Source organism: Pelodiscus sinensis, chromosome 2 (assembly GCF_052426305.1).
Source record: "Pelodiscus sinensis isolate ZL-2025 chromosome 2, ASM5242630v1, whole genome shotgun sequence".
In the NCBI taxonomy this organism is placed as follows: domain Eukaryota; kingdom Metazoa; phylum Chordata; order Testudines; family Trionychidae; genus Pelodiscus; species Pelodiscus sinensis.
The window spans coordinates 8,432,259-8,446,499 of NC_143053.1; the positions used below are offsets into that span (position 1 = coordinate 8,432,259).

The following is a 14,241-nucleotide window of genomic DNA, read 5'->3' on the forward strand; positions in this document are numbered from 1 at the left end:
ATTGTTTAGGAAATTCTCCAGTCTTCTTTTAAGTTCAGCTAACTTTATAGCCGTTCGACAAGCTGGCTGTGCACTGTGTGAAAAATATTTCCATATGCTTGTCTCAAATTAATCTGTTGTTAATTTCAAGTAACTCATTGTTGTAGAATTATGGAGATATGGTGTAAGCAGGAAAGGATTTTTCTGTTTTTTTGCAAAATGTTGTGTAAAACCTCCGCCCAACCCAGTATAATGTGAATGTAAGACATATAACTTTTAGTATTATAAATCATGTCATTATCAGCCATTGTGAGTGGGGTGGCTCTGTTGTAAGATATGTAACTCTCAGGCTATGTCTAGACTACAAGCTTCTTTCGAAAGAGGCTTTTTCAAAAGAATCTTTCGAAAGAGGCTTTTTCAAAAGAATCTTTTGAAAAAGCCTCTTTTGAAAGAAAGTGTCTAGACTGCAACGACTTCTTTCGAAAAAGCAAGCTGCTTTTCGAAAGAGAGCACCCAGGCGGTCTTGAAACTCTCTTTCAAAAAAGCCCTGTTTGCAGTCAAGAACACCTTTTTTTGAAAGAGCACTTTCAAAAAAAATACAGGACTATGTAGCACTTTCAAGACTAACAAGATGGTTTATTAGATGATGAGCTTTCGTGGGCCAGACCCACTTCCTCAGATCAAATAGTGGAAGAAAATAGTCACAACCATATATACCAAAGGATACAGTTAAAAAAAATGAACAGTTAAAAAAAAGGCATTCTTCCTTTTTCTTCCTTGTAAAATGAGATTTACCACGGTCAAAAAAACTGCTACGTTCTTTCAATTTAATTTTGAAAGAACACAGGGGCAGTCTAGATGCAGGAGAAGGTTTTTTTGAAAAAAGGCCACTTTTTTGGAAAAAACCCTGTAGTCTACACACACCCTCAGTTGTTCTAAGTTGTCAGTTTCAGACACGGTGGCTGTGTCTACACTGGGCCACTTATTCCAGAAAATCAACCGCTTTTCCGGAATAAGCTGCGAGCTGTCTACACTGGCCCTTGAATTTCCGGAAAAGCAACGACGCTCTACTGTACAAAATCAGCCGCTATTCTGGAAAAACTATTCTGCTCCCGCTCAGGCATAAGTCCTTATTCCAGAACACTGTTCCGGAAAAGGGCCAGTGTAGATAGCCCAGTAGTCTTTTCCGGAAAAAAGCCCTGATCGCGAAAATGGCGATCGGGGCTCTTTTCCGGAAAAGCATGTCTACATTGGCCACAGACGCTTTTCCGGAAAAAGGGCTTTTCCAGAAAAGCAGCCTGCCAATGTAGACGCTCCTTTTCCGGAAAAACTGAAAACGGAATAGTATTCCGTTTTAAGCAGTTCCAGAAATTCATACCAGTGTAGACACAGCCAGAGAGTTGCAACTCTCTTATTGTAAGCCATGTAACTTTCATGTAATGTATCAAGTTCTGCAACTTTCTTGCAAGCTTTGTAACTTCACTTGTACAATCTTTAAGGTCTGTAACACTATCCTGTGACAAGGAAGTGTGTGGGTGTGTGTAAGTGGTGTGAATAGTGTAATGTTTGTGCCTTTGTGGAGAAGAGCCATGAGGCTACAGGGAGGAGCCAGAGGCTAGGTGGGTTTGAGGTAATCTTCGCTTGCACATGAGATAGGCAAAAAATGGAGGTGCAGCAAAGATGAGAAGAAGGAAGTAATATCCATGAGGAAAATGAGGTCTGGGCAGGCTTCTCGGTGATGGACACAGACTCTGATAACTCAGACTGTGTCTAGACTGGCCAGTTTTTCCGGAAAATCAGCCGCTTTTCCGGAAAAACTTGCCAGCTGTCTACACTGGCCGCTTAAATTTCCACAAAAGCATTGACTTCCTACTGTAAGAAATCAGTGCTTCTTGCGGCAATACTATTCTGCTTCCATTCAGGCAAAAGTCCCTTTTGCGCAAAAGTTTTTGCGCAAAAGGGCCAGCGTAGATAGCTCAGATTTGTTTTGCGCCAAAAAGCCCCGATCGCGAAAATGGTGATCGGGGCTTTTTTGCGGAAAAGTGCGTCTAGATTGGCACGGACGCTTTTCCGCAAAAAGTGCTTTTGCGGAAAAGTCTCTGTGCCAATCTAGACGCTCTGTTCGGAAAATGCTTTTAACTGAAAACTATTTCCGTATTTCTTACATGAGATCATCAGTTTTTTTGCAGAAATTCAAGCGGCCAGTGTAGACAGCTGGCAAGTTTTTCTGGAAAAGCGGCTGATTTTCTGGAAAAACTGGCCAGTCTAGACACAGCCTATTAGGCTGTGTCTACACTGGGCCACTTATTCCGGAAAATCAGCCACTTTTCTGGAATAAGCTGCGAGCTGTCTACACTGGCCCTTGAATTTCCGGAAAAGCAACGACGCTCTACTGTAGAAAATCAGCCGCTATTCCAGAAAAACTATTCTGCTCCCGCTCGGGCATAAGTCCTTATTACGGAACACTGTTCTGGAAAAGGACCAGTGTAGACAGCCCAGTAGTCTTTTCCAGAAAAAAGCCCCGATCGCAAAAATGGCGATCGGGGATCTTTTCCGGAAAAGCGCGTCTACATTGGCCACAGACGCTTTTCCGGAAAAAGGGCTTTTCTGGAAAAGCAGCCTGCCAATGTAGATGCTCCTTTTCCGGAAAAACTGAAAACGGAATAGTATTCCGTTTTAAGCAGTTCCGGAAATTCATGCCAGTGTAGACACAGCCCCCGTGTAACCCTGGGTTGTTCTCCAGTGAAATCAGGTAACACTACCCTTTCTCATCAATGAACACATCAGTCAAGTGACTCTTCTTCATATTTTAATTCTTTTCCTTCCCATACATAGCTTTTGGAATCTCACACAATGTGTAAGTACCTCTAGTCATCTTTGTTGTATGTCTCTGAACATTTCATCTCAGTTTAAAGTGAGTTGACCACTGTACTCCAGAAGAAAGATCATTTATGTCAGGTTATTACATACAAACCCTTACCTACCTACTGTTGTCAACATGCTGCCAGCATGCCCACTTGGCGTCTGCTAGCAGGGCTAGAACTCAAATCTTTCAAAAGTCAGTGGGCTTTGAATGATGCCTTTTCTACTTGTGCTAAGCGTGAGTCACCTTCAGGTGCTTTTTGTATAGAACCTGTGACACACAGTTGGACAGTCCAGATTCCCTCCAGCAGAGGGTAGTGCTGAACTTATACATTAGTTAATTCAATAGTTAATTCCAAGGTCTGGGTGTATTTGTAGGGATAGTCCCGTTTGGAGAAATGCGCGCGTGACATTACGCTGTACAATCATTTTCCAACATGTGGTGCAGTTTAACCCCATCTGGGATTTCTCACAGATTCCCTAACTTCTTCCTCCAAGGCACTGAATTTGCAGGTTAGTGTATGAGTTAACCATTGTGTTACTAGCCCGATAACAGCTAACCGAAATGCTCCTTGAACTTGGGGGGGGGAAGCACCATAGGTAACACTTGGGATAAAAACTGAATGTAAAACTAGCCTGTAGAAACTGGGCCTATCTTGCAAATACACAAGGCCTCCTCACTTCCATGCCTTCTTTGCAACCTCAGCACCTTCTGCCCCCCCCCTTCCACTTTCATCTTCTTTTCTCCCCCTCCACTTCGCTTCGCTTCTCTTCTCTTTCCCCTTCCTTTCTGCTCCTGCCTTTTATCTCTCCCCCCCCCCCCCTTCCTTCCTTCCTTCCTTCTCACTCCTACTCCTTGTCCCTGCCCCCTCTCCCTTTTATTCTTCTTCCCCCTTGCCCCTCCCCCTCTTACTCTCCTTTTGCCCCTCCCCCTCCTGCTCTCACTCTCCCCCTCCCCCTCCCACGTGACGCCATCTGCCCCCCTCCCCTGCGCCCACCCGCCTCCGAACCAGCGGGGAGGGGGTGGAGCGCGCCGCAGAGGGACTGGGGCCCAGGCGCGTGGGAGCGCGAGCGCGCGCCGGAGCTCCGTCAGCGGTCCAGGGAGCGAGCGCGTGCGGCGCGGGGCGGGAGTGCGCGAGCCGCTGCTGCTGCTGCGGCAGCGCCCTGGCAGGGTCGGCGCGGCGCAAGCAGGTGAGGGGGGGGGGGGGGCCACAATGGGGCGGGGGACCCCCGGGTGCGGGACTTGGGGGGCGCGTCGTGTGCACGCTGGGAACGAGCCCCCCTCCCCGGGCGTGGGCGCCCCTCTGCTCCCCGCAGCGCGCCCTGCCCCGCTCTCCAGTTGGGCACGCCGTGCACAGGGCGCCGTGCAACGGGGCGAGTCGCCGGCAAGGGGGGCGCGCTGCAGCCCCCGTCCTGCCGCTGGCCCAGTGCCTCCCTGGGAGGGAGGTGTCCTGGTGTGCGCCCGGGCGAGGAGCATCCTGCGCGAGGTAGCGTCCCGCCGAACATGTTTGCGCTTGGAGGAAGTCGGTGGGGCTGCGGCCGCCCCAAGCAGGATGCCTCGCTGCCCTTTCAGCAAACAAAGCGTAGGAATAAACGGTCCGTTTTCCGCCTGGCGAGCGGTAAATAGCAGAGCACCTCCAGGAGCTGGACCGGCCCCGGGCTCTTCAGCTTGTTCACCGATAACCTGGAAAACGGGGCAGGCCGGGTGGTGGCAGCGTTTGCAGAGGATACAGAATGACTTGGTGAAGTCCAAAGCTGCCTGCAAAGAGATCTCGCAAAAGTGAGTGATCAGGCGGCAAAATGGCTGATGGAACTTATCAGCAATACGTGTAAAATCATGCACATTGGGATATAATTTCAGCTCTGCATCCAAAATGATGGAGTCAGGATGTTGGAGTCTCCATAGATAGTTTGCTGGATACATCCACTCAGTGTGTAGTGGTAGGCCAAAAGAAACAAACAAGGCTAACAATGTTAGGAACCATTAGGAAAGGGGTAGGTAATGAGACAGTAAAGATAGAATACTGCATGCCGTTCTGGTCTCCTCATTTTTAAAAAAGAATTGGAAAGAATACAGAAAAGGGCAAACAATTACTAGGGGTTTGGAACAACTTTCATATGAGGAGTGACAGAAACGATGGGGACCATGTATCTTAGAACAGAGATGATTAAGGTGGGGGGGATTATAGACTCATGACTAGTGTGAAGAAAGTAGCTAAGGAAGTGTAATGTATCCTTTCACATAACACAAGAATCAGGGTCACCTGATGAAATAATTAAGCATCAGGTGTAACACAAACAGGGAAATACTTCTTCGCACAATGCAAAGTCAACTGGTAGAAATTGTTGCCAGGAGATATTGTAAAGGTCAACAGCATAACTGACTTGATTTTCTGTCCCCTCCCCCTTTGATGACAATTAGCCAAAGCAGTCAGGGATGTAATTTTCTGCTCTGGATTGTCCCTAAGCCTTTGACTGCTAGAACCTGGGACTGGACAACAATTATTATCACACAATAATTGCCCTGTTTGTTCCCTCTGAAGCATCTGACATTAGCATCGTCAGGAGACTGTGTATTAGGCTAGATGATCTGACCCAGTATGTCCATTTTTGTGTTCTTAATGTATATGGGATGGGATATGGGGCTGTATACCAGTGGTCCCCAACGCGGTGCCCGCGGGCGCCATAGTGCCCGCCGGGCCATTTATGTGTGCCTGCGGAGCAATCTGGGCTGCCCCGCCCCCAGGCGTGCAGCAGGTGCCCGCCCCGGGCGCACGGCACCTGGGCAGCCCCTGCCCGGGGTCACGGCACATGCCAGTGCCGGCCCCGGGCATGCTGCGCATGCTTGGCCCCGCCCCCAGTCACTTGGCCTGTGAGCGACCCCACCACCGTACGTGCAGCGCGTGAGCGGCCCCGCCCCCAGGCGCCCGGCAGCCCCAAAATGTTGGGGACCACTGCTGTATACAGTACCTGATTTGCAGTGGCACATGAGTAGGTGCTGCATGGTAAAAGTAGCAATGGCTACACATAACTGTCAAGGTTCTAGTTTGCTTGAGTATCTTTTGTTGGCTTTTTCCTTGACATTAGTTTAATTTTTAAGCAAACAAAGACTAGGCTGGTAAAAGTCCCCAGCATCTTTCAGTTGTCATCCAATTGCCATCATGAGAATGTGTGTTTAAATGTTAGAGACACGTTTCTTTGGCCAGGTCTGCACTACAAACGTATACTAGGGATGGTATAAGAAATAGAAATTTCTTATGGAAAGGTCATAGAAAGGTCAACTAACTGCATGAATTCTTAGTGGTTAGTTGATTTGTCTATAGTCCCCGAGGGTGGGGCTGGAAGCCAGTGCACTCCTGCCCCATTTTCAGGGAGCCCTCTGCCACCCTGCGCTGCTGCTGCCTCTGAATCAAACTGTATCAGAGGCAGCAGCCCAGGATGACAGGCGGGAGTTGGTCTGTGAGGGAAGCCAGTTTAAAACCCAGCTCCCCTTGCAGACTGGCTCCCACCTGGCACCCCGTGCTGCTGCCTCTGATACAGAGGCAGCAGTGCGGGATGGCAGCAGTCCCTGTCTCCCTGTGGACAGAGGCTACTGGGAAGGAGCGGGGGAGGCTGCTGCAAGCAGCATCTGTCTGCAGCTGGCCCAGGCTTGCCATAGAGTTAGACAGAGGCTGCTCTGTGGGATGCGGAACACCTGTAGGCCAGGTGGCACTGCAGAGCCATTGCTGGGAGAAACCATTTTTTTAGACAGCTTCCCCCAGCACTGATTTCTGCTTTCACTCTTCCTCTTCTACCCCCCCGCCTCTGGTGCAGAGGCAGCAAGGGGGAGGTGAAATCGAGTAGTCAAGAAGATTAACCGATAAGCCTAGGCTTATTGGCTACTTGAGTACTCGTTCACATCCCTATACTATAAGCCAGTTTCTGGTGCATGCTGGCTCTGGCTACCGGCTCTGGCTACCAGCCCTGCTCCTGGGGAGCCCGGAGCGTGTTTAACGTCTCAGATTTTTAAATTATGTGGTTACTTTTTAAAAAGGTTTTGTACATCCCTAACATCTACATTGTTATCTACATTGTCTGGGTTATGAATAATCCATCTCCCTGAGCAATAGTTATACGAACCTAACCGCCCCTTCCCCCTTTGTAGTTAGCACTGTGTTATTGCTACTGCCTCCTGCAGAGTTGGATTAACTACACGAGGAGTAGGGAACCTTTTTTCTGTCAGGGGCCACAGGCAAAATTAGTTGGGGGCCACATATTGCTGGGGGGAGTTGGAGGTTTGGGGCCAGAAATCAGGGCTTCCGTGTGCAGGATGGAGCTTTGAGCTAGGGCAGGCGCTTGAGGTGAAGGCTCCAGCTTTGAGGTGGGGATTTAGGATGAGGAGTTTGGGGTGTAGGAGGAGACTCAGGGCTGGGGTAGGGGTGACGACAGGGCTAGGACAGGTTGGGGTGCAGGAGGAGGTTCAGAGTATGGGCTCTGGGAGGGAGTGTGGGTGGGTGTGCAGGGTCTAGGAGGGAGTTCGGGTGCAGGAGGTGGTTCTGACCAGGGTCAGAGCGTTAGTGTGCAGGAAAGACGTCAAGGCTCTGGTTGAGTAGCACGTACCTCTGGTAGCTCCCAGTTGGCAGCTCAGCGGGGCTAACCTGTCTGCCCCGCACTCTGCAATGCTCCTGGAAGCTGCTGCCATGTCCAGTCCCTGGGTGGAGGGGCTAGAAGGCTCTGTGTGCACCCATAGGCACCACCCTGCAGCTCCCGTTGGCTGTGGTTTCCAGTCAGCGGGAGCTGGGGAGTCGCTCTGAGATCAAGGGCAGCATTCCGAACTTCCCTGATTTCCCTCCTCTGCTTAGGGGCTGCAGGGACATGTTAGCAAGCCAGTGCTTGTGGCTCCAGCCCTGCAGGAAGGGGTGGGTGTGTGCTGAGGCTTGGGGCTTCCTGTCCGCGGTGCAGAGGCTTGTGTGAGCTGGAAGAAATGAAGCAGTGAGCTGGATGTGGCCCATGGACTGCAGGCTCCCCACCTCTGACCTGCACTAACAGGAGAAGCTTTCTTGTTGGTGTAGTAGTGTTTTCACTACAGTGCCATGGCTGCATCGCTCTACATGTAGACAAGCCCTCAGTTTCCCTCCCAAGCCGTGCATTTTACTTAAATTATTACAGACTGTTTACATTTGAATGCCTTGAGTTTATTGCCAAGGAAAATGGTAAAGGAATATGGTGTAGTGGACAAGTTTGGGGTTGAAATCAGGAGTCCTGAGTTCCGATTTCACTTCTGCCACTGAACAGCTATGACATTTGTCAAGTCACTTATGTAGGAATGCTTTGCCCATCTGCCTTTGTTTCTTTTCTGGTTCTTTGGGGCTGTGTCTATGTCTTGGAGCACATGCACGCACATGTGTACAGTGTACAATTCTTCCTTCGTGTGACCATCATTTTGGGTCCTAGGTAGATTCAAATTGTTAGCATTGTCGGTCAGACCCTTGTGAGACATTAGGTCTAGATGTTGGTGTCTTATTTCAAAATGCGTGTGGTGTGTATATCTTGTCCAACCAGAATTACTAATCCCTGCAATTAGCTCAAATCTTGGGGTTTATATTACTGTCAGCTTCTAAATCAATTTTAATTTCCCACTCAGAGGAATAGTAATAGAAATGTAGCCGTGTTAGTCTGGTGTAACTGAAACAAAAAACAGGACTATGTAGCACTATAAAGACTAACAAGATGATTTATTAGGTGATGAGCTTTTGTGGGCCAGACCCACTTCAGAAGAACTGAGATTTAAGGGGAATGAATGGGGTATTTTTGTGCGTCTGTCTTTGGTAAACTTGTTCAGCGAGAATACAAGCTGTAGACTTGGTCCACACTACAGACTTCTGTCAGCCCCGCTGTGACAGTCAGGGGTGAGAAAAGACACAATTCATGTTCAATACAGCTGTGCTAGCAGAAGCCCCTAGTGTGGTGACCAGTATAACTGTGTCTAAGCTAAGAGTTCTTTGTCGGTAGAGTATACAGCTATTCCCCGAGTGGTAAAGGGCTCCTACTTTAAACGTAGGCTTATAGGGATGCAGTTATTGATGGCCGGGGCAGTTACACACCACACATCAGTGGAAGCTGATACCTCATGTGTGTAACTGACTCCCCTAATAATATCCCTTACTTTGCAGCCAACTAGGTTTAAAATCTTCAGTACGGCACCTTGATTTGTGTCACGCGTGTTGTATTCTGCAACAGCTGGAATTAAATTCAGAACTGTGAGATTTTACTGAGTTGGGACTCTATGCTGTATTTCACAAATGCTTAATACAGATGTATTTGCACTTTAGCAACTTTTGGCAGCACCTGGCAGTGCATCATTAACCAGCGGAGAAGAATGTGGTAATTCATGCTCTTTTGAGCTACTGTTTCAAGCTGTGTGCTTGCAGTTCAGAAAGACCAGCTGCATCAAGCTAAATTTGGTTGGTTTGGAAGGTTTGTTTCTCAACCATAAGGATTAGACATTTAATTAAAAAAAATTTAAATGTTAAATTCTGGCGTACAACTGAGAGCCAACAGCTGCTTAATCACTTGTTCTCCATCATAGTAATCTTTCCATATCTTTACTCTGTGTCTGCAAAGCTAAAACTTCATTTGTTTTCACTTGCTTATTATTTTGTAAAATTCTCAGTTGGGAGTGTTTGTTTTTTTCCAAGTTAGATGGAAAGTTTCTTTAGCTATTTTACTGGCAAGAGTGTGTGGGTGAACATAGCATCTCAAGACCCCATGCTCATCAATTACCCAAACAGGTGATTAAAGAAACCTACAGAATAGCACTTGCTGAGGAATTGGTCCTTGGAGAGGGAAAGTTAAACAATCATCTATCTCTATGACTGAAAAATCACTAGTGAGCATGGGCGTTTGTTATCTTTGACAATTCCCAATGAAGCTCTACTTTCTTTGTGCCCCATGACACAGGATTTTTGCGGCAGGAGGGTGAGGTTGGCACAGCTAAGGTAATTTGCAGGAGGGAGAGTGTAAATGTTTCATTAGAACTCACACAGCACAGACATCCCAACAATGCAAGTGCTGATCCTCATAGCAAGCGGCATTGTTTTAAAAAACGGTTTATTTAAGCTGGTGCAACCTGAATGTGGACATTCTTGAATTTAAACCTGGTTTATATTGACTTGGTTTAAAGAGGTCCCTTACCAATGCAGAACGGAACTGGATGTATGTGTGGGGTTAAAAAATACATACTTTTTGTTAAACTGGTACAGCTTTATGTGTAGACAAGAACTGAAGTCTGCCTAGTTCTGTTGCTGCTGCCCTTCTCCATTGCTTTCTCAGGTGTTCTGCTGTTGTCCTGATAACCTAGACTTGCAAAACTTTTTTTAAAAAAGTCTCCAGCTAAACCAGATCAACAGCAAAGCTGTGAACTCACCCTACTACCACCCTGCTCATTTACGTGAGGTGTGTGACAAAGCCTTGTTGTGACTATTTAAATGCTAGGATATGTGAACAGATTCTCTTTCTCATGCGGCTTGTTTTCGCTCTTATTATTTGTAGTACCATAGAGAAGGGGGGGCAAACATTTTGGCCTGAGGGCCACATCTCGTTATGGAAATTGTTTGGAGGGCCGATTTTGTGAGCATTCCTGGGGGTTGAGGTGCAGGTTGGGGTGCGGGTACCAGTTGGGGTGTGCAGGCCCTTGGGTGGGGCTGAGTGTCACTTAGTGGGGGGGGTATAGTGTGTGTGGGTGTACATTAGGTCCCCCCCAGGTCTCTCTGCATGGCGGGGGGGGGGCGGCCAGACATGACTCATTGTGGAAGTATGTTAGTGTCTCACTTCCTGGGGACCAGGTGACAAAAGATTCACCTTAGAATTGTAGAATACTAGGACTGGAAGGGACCTTGAGAGGTGATCGAGTCCAGTCCCCTGCCCTCATGACAGGACCAAATACTGTCTAGACTATCCCTGATAGACATTAATCACCTTTGGTCTGGGAGCAGGACAATGGAGCAGGCAGAGCTGCGTGGGGGCTCAGGGACCAGTTGCTGGGGATTGCTTTAGTCTTGGGGGAGACAAGCATGAAGGAAGCAGACTAAGTCCAGACAGGGGGGGTTCAAGGGCCTGTGAACCCCTCCCCCGCAAGGGAACTAAGGCTATCTGCCCTGGCTCCTGTGGCAATGTTTAGCCTGTGCTGTGCTGTATCTGTGAGAAGCAAATAACCCTTCTGTTCTACGGCCTGACTGAGTCACATCTGGCTGCAGACAGGAGTGTAGGGTCGGGGGCTCCCCGATGTGCCATCACACTGAGCATGAGGGTTTTCACGTGCAGGAGTTCAGTGTAAATTCAATGTAATTACTCAGGATAGCTTTATGAAGACGTACCTTCCACAAAACGAGGATGTTGGCCATCAGAAAGTCTTCCATTGACTTCAGTGGGAAGTGGTTTGGATCTTGAACAATCTGTACACAGCTTTATGGTTATGTCTTTATAGATAGATAGATAAAATGTTTTCCGGTGGGACGACAGTGATATCATGTCATCTGTGTCCTCACGTCTCCGCCTCTGTTTTCAGCCGCTTGCTGTGGCCAGCCCCGGCGCCATCCCTTCTGCGCATGGGTTGCTCCAGTTTTGGCTCCTGCTTCATGCCTGGGGGGCTGTGCCGCTAGGCGGGAGGTGCTGAGCCTGGGTCCCCTCCGCTATCTGAGCCCGAGCCCTCACTTTGGGCTGCACTGGGTCCCCTCTACCATCCAGGCTCCACTCCCTCACCCCTTCTGTCGAGACCCTGCAGCATCAGCCCGCTCCTAGCCAGATACCTGCCCCGAGAGAAGGGGTAGGCGAGCCTAGCGAGCAGTGGGCACAACCCCCCAGTAGGTGACAGCTCTCAGATATGAGAGCTTGCTGTGTTATTCTCCTCTAAAGATAATGCAGAAAAAATTAATATCTACCCCATGGCTACTTAACTTTGGAAGCCCCAGGGGCCACAATGATACTCACAGCACATGCTGAAGGCTGCAACGTAAGTGTGGTTGCACATACATGCAAATATATATGCAAACAGCTTCTTTCACACTGACGGGCATGAATACAAAGATTAAGGCAAGACTACACAACACACAGGCCCGGTTTAAGTCAGTTCTGCTGATACTAATAAAATGCAAGATTTACCCGATTTCCACCCCTATGACAGCACTTTTAATGAGCAAAGACAGTCCAGGAATTTAACTAAAATGCATATCAACAGAAGACCATTATATTGACTGATTTTTGTTTTTTGTTTTGTCTTCACAACAGTCCAGGAATTTAACTGCTCAAACACATATCAACCCAAACTGCACTGTAAACCCAAACCACGCCGTGGGCTGCATGTTGAGTAGCGCTGATCTAACCGATCATTTTTAGGGTATATTTTTAGGGTCATTTTCAGCAATGACCAATTCTCAGTTACAAGTGCCTATTTCTTCATTTTATTCTAGGCAGTGCCATCTCTTGGGGATGTTGCATGTTACCTTCTGCTGAGAATTTACTGCACCTGAGAGGAAGCATGAGTAAATGCAGCTCCATGAACCAGTTGGTGCTTTGAGAACAGGTAACAGCCCTCTGATTAATAATCAGCCATCCATTGAGAAGTTTTTTGGGCCCATACCTGAGCAAGACCTGTTGTAGGTGGTCCTCATGGCCACACTCCAGCAAACAGAATACATTCCGTTTAATTGTTTAGTGATATTTCTGTGACGTTTGCAAAGTTTAAAAATGTCACTGGCACATGGGCTGATAATTAGGTGATCTGACAGCACCCTAGAAAGATTCACTGATTTTTTTTAAAAAGAAAAATTCTTATACTATGTAGGGATGTGAATTTTTAACTGGTTCACTGGTAAACCTCACCCTTAACGGGCTTGTGCGATGGTAACAGACAGGTCCTCCCCTCTCTTGTCCTGCTGAGAGTCCCAGATCGTGTAATTGCTCCGGCTAGGGCTGGCACATGGTCTGGAAGTTTGAGATCCCTGCTGTATTGGGTGTTAACCCTGCAGAGCTGGTTTGTTTATCTGGTTAAAACACTCAGACAACATTATGCTGTATGTCAATCTGACATGGGGTCAGGTCTGGGCCCCAAGGTTACCTCTAAGCTGCGCCGCTGCCTAATAAGCCCTGTGTAGCGACTCAGGGTTGTGATGTGCTGAGCTCCCATGTCTGGGAGAGAGGTCGAGCTGCCCGCTTGCCCTGCTGTGGCCGGAGGAGTGCGTGTCTCCTCCAGTCATGGCAGCTCCCTGCCTGGAATCACGATCAATGGGAGTGTGGGGGGTGGTGCCTACAGGTAAGAGTAGGGCAGCACGGCGCCACCTGTTTCCCACCCTCCCCCCATTAATGGGGGCTGCCTCGGGTAAGGGCCCCACACATCAATCTCCTGTCCCAGCCCTGAGCCCCTTCCACTACTCTAGATCCCACGTCCGAACCCTGAGCCCCCTCCTGCACACTACTCCTGCCCAGACATGGCACCCCACCCCTCTGCTCTGAGCTCACGCCTGCACTCCCAGCCTGTTACCCCAGCTTGGGTTCCCCTCCTACACTCCAAACGCTTCATCCCCAGCTCCATCCCAGAGCCTGCACACTCGGCCGGAGCTCTCTTCCCCCCAACCCTGAGCCCCCTCCCACACCCAAACCCCTCAGCACCACCCTTGCCTCAGATCGTCCATGTGCAGAATGAATTTTGTTCTGTGTACCAATATGGAAGGGGTGTGTTGCTCATCATGTTTGGTACACATCATAAAATGCATTCCACACATGGACATAAACAGAAGGACCACGGGTGGGGAAGGGATCGCTCTCCCCCTCTTCCACGCTCTCAGCCTTTTGAGTTTATGAATTAAAGAAGCACCCCGTTTAAAATCATAGCCCCTTTTTAAAAAATAACCTTACCTGTTGTTAATAAAATGCATGCGAGTTTAAAACCAAAAGTACTTTTTTTAAAACAAGTATTGCTGTGTGTGTGTGTGTGTTCCTTTGTGTTTCTCTTCGCTTTGGACAGATGCTAATAGTTGGTGCTAATTTCTTTCAAGTTCTAGCTCAGGGCTACAGTATGAGTTGCAAGGGGATGGTTTTCTAACTGCTCCTTCTAAAATGCCTGTGTTTCGTTGACATTGTTCTGCTGGTCTCTGATTTCTGCAAACATTTTAGAGATCCTAGATCTTGGGTCTCATGTGGCACAAGCAACATGAAGTGGTCTAGATATAGATTAGAGGATGTGTTTGAAAGAAGATGGAAAGACAATGGCTACCAGAAGTCTGTTCAGGAGGATGGGAATGTCAAAAAAGCCTGCTCTTGCCAAACAAAGCTAGATTCTAGGAGGGCCCAGAGGAGATCCGTATTAAATGGTTGGGGACAGACTGGAACAAGACAATGAGTGATCTAAATACAGTTCTGAACTGC

General features: G+C 48.2%; 1 protein-coding gene across 5 annotated transcripts in view; it reads left to right on the forward strand.

The window, feature by feature from the left end:
- Positions 1 to 3,878: 3,878 nt before the first annotated feature.
- PTP4A3 (protein tyrosine phosphatase 4A3) overlaps positions 3,879 to 14,241 on the forward strand; it is a 170,086-nt gene continuing 159,723 nt past the window's right edge. For 2 of the 5 annotated variants that reach the window (XM_075920037.2, XM_075920039.2), the window contains exons 1-2: positions 3,880 to 4,032; positions 12,288 to 12,400. The gene's annotated coding sequence lies outside the window, so the exon portion shown is untranslated. Of the gene's footprint in view, positions 4,033 to 12,287; positions 12,401 to 14,241 lie in introns of all 5 variants that reach the window. The other 3 variants (XM_075920040.2, XM_075920038.2, XM_075920041.2) reach the window with 2 other exon arrangements.